The following is a 6517-nucleotide window of genomic DNA, read 5'->3' as shown; positions in this document are numbered from 1 at the left end:
ACACATTCTCCATTAATTCCTACTTCCCTGCTGCTCTTGTAAAGTCCATTTTTTTTTCAACCATTACCATTTCATTATCAAGATTAAGTCTTCTTTTTTCATTTTGCTATTTTTCTTCTTTCTATCTCTTCACATTTTCATGTTTACTAATTAAATCACTCCACTTTCTCTCAAAACTTCACATCGTCTTTTATTTCACCTCTCATTCATACCCCACATTCCACCTCTCCCTTACTCTCACGCATATCTTTAACTGTTTAAACTATAAAAAAAAGTCTTTATTCCTCCACTTCTTTTTGTTTTCTTCAACTCTTCTAAAATTTACTTTTTTTTCTTCTCTCAATCATACTAACATCTTTTCTTCCTCTGCCTCCTAAATCCTCTCCTACTCTCCCCTACATATCCTTCCCTCTGTCACTTCCTACCCTAATTTCTTGAGATTTTCCTTCGCTCAAACCACTTTATTCTTGTGTAAGACAAATCATTCTGTCTTCTTAGTTTTCCATTTCTCTTTACATACAAGAAAGAGGACATGTTATTCTAACATGACCATTATATCCAGTGCAAGGATATTTTGATGGGGGAGGGGAGCAAGATTGATAACCTCGAGGTCATATATTTCCATTTTCACAATTGATTTATGGGGTATCATAGAGAAGCACAGCTCGGGCATTCCCTCTCACACTATTCCTCCTCCTTTCTTATCATCTCTCCATCTTTTTTTTTTCTTCTCTTATCCCCAACTATTTGACAGAATATATGGAATGATCAACCCCCTGCCTACCCCCATAGCCTGCCCCAGACTACCTCCACCTCTATCATTGCATAATTAACTCTATATAAGAACCAAAGACACATGTTGTACAAATATTTCATTTATGCATTTAATATCATGTTACATTTCACATTACATTTATTGTTGGTAAATTTACAATCATCAACTCAAATCTAATAAACATACCAGTTTGCAATTAACTGCAAGATTAAATGGCAAAGTTTACACATGTTATCAGCATTACAAATATCATTGTATAATAGTAATCAAAATCACAAATATGGACTAAAAGTCAGTTACACAATATAGGGATTTTAAAAAGTGATATAAATCCATACCTTTTTAGGTACAATCAGTTTATCACAAAGTGTAGAATTTTTGCTTGCTCTAAATACCACCTTATATCTTCTTCTTCATACTGAGTTGAAATACTACCCCCCCCAATATAAAATAAGAAAAAGAAACGGACAAGAAGTATGTCAACTGCTTAAAACCTATTTTTAGCACACAACATTAATATGGCCTGTTTTATGTATTCCAGGACCATTCTAAATTAAATGGATTATGTAAATGTTATAACATTAAAAATTCCTTTCGTATTAATTTTCATCAGACGACTAGGGCCCCAATCTTTACAAACAGTTGCTATGTATTTCAACAAACTCAGCCATAGCAAGTCAAAAATGCCATAATTCACCCCCAAAGGCATATACATTGTCTATCCTACTATTAACACATGTATGATACACTCATACACTCATACAATCACAGCAAGTAATGGATAATTAAAATGGTCCATTCCATTACAGTCAAACGTGCATTTAAGACAGCCAGTCCTGTAGGCTATCTGTCTATAAAGAGCAAACGATTGGTTTCCCCTGAATAAAATTCCCCATTAAAAAAGTAAATAGCGAGTTTTCGCATAGCAACGACCTTCAGAGGGTTCAAGAACAGAGAAAATGTCACAGTTGTCAAATGCCCTTCAATTGAACAACCAAGAGGTCTTTGTCAAACACTGGTGAATCAAAACAGCAGTTTAGTCTCTGACTCTGGCAAAACGACATATATATGCAATTTATCGTCAGTTCTGAAACTTAGGATGAAACTGCTATGGTGGTTCATATATTTTTGACAAAGACCTCCCAGCTGTTCTTTGTCATTTGATGGACAGTTTCAACAAATTTACTGTGTTCCTGAATCCTCTGTACATAGCAGAGCTAAAACTCCCTAATATTACAGGAACTTGTCCATAAAGACCACCTGCTCAAAAAGACCATTTTCTGCCTCCCTTGGGTGGTCTTTGAATAAAGGGTTTAACTGTATCAGAAATAACAAGACAACTTTAGGATGTTGGCGGTTTAGATGAGGTTCAGTAGTGATAGCAGGCTGGGACCCTGTTACATAAAACTTTCTTTCATGGTATCTTTGATATCCAATGGTAACTACAATGGCACAAATGCTCAACAGCCAATTAAAATCAAGGATTGCATGGTATTTACAAGTGGATCGCAAAGTTACCATAATGGCAACTATCATGCAGCATCAGTTTTAATTGCCATAAAGGCAGTGACACTTCACAAATCTCAGAAAAATTTGCTTTATATCAAATTTTATTTCAACCATTCCACAGAGCATAAAACAAGTATAAATACAAGAACCCAATACCTTGTCTTGTGTAAGTCCTAAAAAATATGTTTAGATGATGCATGTACATTATAAAAAAAATATGGAGGACCTCTTGCCCTGGCAGAAATGTTCAAAACGTTTTTTTTCTGACATAAATTTCAAGAAATTTGTCTCCAGAGTGTGGCCCAGATCTTTTAATTCCAGTTTTTTTTTGTATCTTTAAAATCAGCTTGGTCACTTCTGTCCTACACGTGTAGCTATCATTTATTCACAAGTTATTGCCCCCGGCGCCCCTCCCCTGGAACATGCGTAAAACCATGGGCATGCATTTTGAGCATAGCATAGTCCATGCAGTGATATGTTATATAGTACATATAACTTAGGATAAAAGTTAGTCACACAACTCTTTATGACAGTACCCTTCAACCCCCCCCCCCAAAAAAAAGAAACTAACTGCTACAAAAATGGATAAGAAGCATTCCATAGATGTTTTATTCAATATACAAACCATAACTTGTATACATGGCACATCACTGCCAGGGAGAAAGTTTTTTTTTCCTGCTTTTTATATTTAATTTCAATTTTTACTCAATGGTAATTTATGGGGCCTCCTTTGCCCGTTTCTTTAGCGGGGGATGTTACTACATTATGCCCCCATGTACCCAGTATTTTTCCAACATGATAATACTGAAATTACAACATTATTTCTAAATATCAGAACCCCCATGTATTTTCATTTGTCTTCATGATTACAATATTATCCCAAAATACCACACCATGCAAAATACTTCAAACACAATTTCCAATGCAATATGCAAGAGTGCCCTCTATTGGCTCCTTCAGTCCAGGGTGTCACTCTCTTGTTTAGTACTGCCAATAAAACGTGACATGCGCATCAGCGATATCACAACTCTCTACTGCTCTGTCTAATCTGTACAATTGCACATTATCAAATATCGGTACTATAAAGCTTTGAGCAAGATATACATTTTATGTATGTACTTTTATCTTTTCAAGGGTACACACAAAATGATACACCATGTTCCGTTTTTATATATATAATAAATTTTTAGTCATCATGAGTTACATTTTCATTTAGAAATTTCAAAAAAGATGCGCTATGTACAGTATTAAGTAGAATGACCGTAACAGAATCAAAATTATTTCAATGAAAAAGTGATGTGCAAATCAAATGCACACTTAACACACAAAATGAGTTGATAAAGTATTGACTGAGGATGGCATACATTTTTTAAAAACATTTCTAACATAAAAATATAATCAGTAAAACTTCCAAATTCCATCTTTGTAAATCAAATCACATGTTCAATACAATAACACTAACTCAAGTATAAACCAAAAGGCACATGTTTCGAAATGCAAAAAGAGAAAACTATCTGAAAGATTCTGACAGTACTTATCACGATTCTAATAGGTCCATATAGAAATAAGAACCCCACATTAATACACAGTATACTGATTTGGTGACTGCAGATTTATTCACCATATTTTCCTTCAATTTTTCTTTAGCTGTTTACTTTATGGGTACCGTCTTTGATTTTCCAATTAGGGGAAACAGGTTTGCACTTGTTTGGGCATTGGGAAGCCATTTTCAAAAGTGCTTCACAATGGCTACACAAAAAGAAAGACAAAGAACAAGATGTAAATTTAATGGCTTATCCATGTATGTTGAATCTGCAACAATGAAATTATTCCTGATATGAATAAGTAAAAGTAAATACCTGTGATATGACATGGATCTTCAGCAAAAGTTATCTTTTGATAGGTTCATAATAAAACCTATTTTCATGAATGATTTGAAAAGAAACAACAAACCAACCAAATTCCCTCTTGAGAAATTAAAAAGGGAGAAAAAAACAGCATTACACACTTCATGCTCATATCAAATCTTACCATGATCCATATTACCTAGGATACAGTCACACTGAAAAATAAAAGTATTAAATATTAAAAATGTAACTGAGATCAGAACTTCAGGACAATATTTTACTGTTATCTGTAGTTCTATTGTAATTTCCAAATTGAAGTATCTAGCAGGCGGGTGTAATCTCAATGTCATGTGAGTATGCTCAATATACCTACTGAATTTGAAACTATATTGTGACGATAAGCTTTCCATACTTTTTTTCAAGGAGTCAACAATATCAATGAGAAATTTGCCAATTAAGAGTTTGTCTTAAGCATACATTGGTAATCAATGTTTTTTTTTTTTTTTTTTTTAGTATTTAATACTGTTCATAATTGAGGTCAGTTAAATAATGAAAATATTAATGATTTTTTTTTCAAGTTTTATCAATGTTAATATAAATTCATATACATATTTATATCAGTTTTTATCTAATTTATTACCATTATAATTTTATTCAATCATCAAACATTTTGATGATTGACAGAGAAACTGAGATCAAACCTACCCAGTAAAGATGATGCCACATTACAAATAATGACAATATCAATAGTGGCAAGAGTAAAAGTAAATAAAGAAATAAATAAATGAAATAAAACTCTACATTAGAGCCTTTCTGATAAATTGGAAATATACAGTTCAGAAACACCAATGACATCAACTTAGAAATGAATTGTGTTATTCATATGCTCCAGGAAGACATTAACAGAAAGTGTCCAAATTGTAAAACTTCTTGATCGGCATTCAACTACACACTCAGCCACATTTTCACTGAGAGTAAAATGGGTTATATGAAAATTCTAAATGAAAACATTACAGATGAAGATAGCAACAAGGAAGAATAATATTGCGCAAAACTTGCCCTAAAGATTGATTCTACTTTTATCTAGTTGGTGTAACTAAATAATCTACAGGGAAAACAAAGACCCCCATGAAAATAAAGACAATAAACAATATATCATGAACTTTGTGGTGCCTTTTTAATACAAACAACTATGCAGCATTAAAAACTTTTTTATATACTTCAGCTGCATCAAGAGAATAAAGGATGAGGAGGGATAAAAGAGCTCAAACTAAAAAAAAATATTAATTTCAAGAGAAAAATATAATGAGTGCTAAAAATAAAAGATTTAAAGTGATTTATTCCCATCTTCCAAAAATCAACCAAATTTTATTCAACTATCTGAATATCATGAGTGCAGGTACATCCCGGGGGCCACTTCCATTGATGAGTGGATACCACGCGCGACCATGGGGTCTCGAAAAGCACCCTAAACACGTATTTTCCAAATTCTGAAAATGCACCCCTTACCAAGTATTGGCGTGTGAAACCCTACCCTTAACAAGTATTCGAAACAAAACGATACTCTTGGCAAGTAGTTCCTGAAATGAACCCCTAAACAAGTACATCGATATTTTATTGTTATGTCACGGGTTCGTCGGTCGTCGGTTTTACCTTTACACATCATTTGGTTTGGTACGGCCCCACACCTCGCGCATAAATCGGACTCTAAACACGTAACGTTTGGTGCAAAAAGGACATCCTTTATAAAACATTTTAATTTTATCATCCCCGCAAATTTGACCCTAAACACGTAACTTTCCTAGTGAAATAGATACCCTTTTTTTATTATTTGTGTGTTTTTGACACCCTTATCATGTTACGTACGTAACGTGCCCTATCTTGAAAAAGACATCCTTTTTACATGTTTTTTTGGTCGCGCATGGTATCCACTCGTCAATGTAAGTGGCCCCCCCCGGGAGGTACATATCCCACCAAATATGTTTTATGGTCCGTAGAAAGGTATCCAAATATGAAATATATTCCACATGTTATTGTATGCAAACGTTGAAGGTGAAATCGACTTGATTCCCAATAAATAAAAAAATTTCACAATTTTAGTGTTGATAAAAAAAAATTACAGGTGTTTTCCCCCATATGTGACTAAGTGATTGGAGAGATTGATAGAACAGGCAGTTTGAGAAAAATGTCTACTTTTTTCAGCGTTATCTATTCAAATATGCCATTGTATTGCAAGATACATGTATATGACTATTACCAAAATTAATGAATATAAAACATTTAAAGGGCAAGTATCTGAAAACAAACAAACAAATAAACAAACAAAAAAAGAAATATGATTAGATCCGAGTTGGTTTCTAGATTTCAAAATTATACTATTAAAAAG

Source organism: Lytechinus pictus, chromosome 12 (genome assembly GCF_037042905.1).
Source record: "Lytechinus pictus isolate F3 Inbred chromosome 12, Lp3.0, whole genome shotgun sequence".
Taxonomy (NCBI): domain Eukaryota; kingdom Metazoa; phylum Echinodermata; class Echinoidea; order Temnopleuroida; family Toxopneustidae; genus Lytechinus; species Lytechinus pictus.
This window is presented reverse-complemented; position numbering follows the sequence as displayed.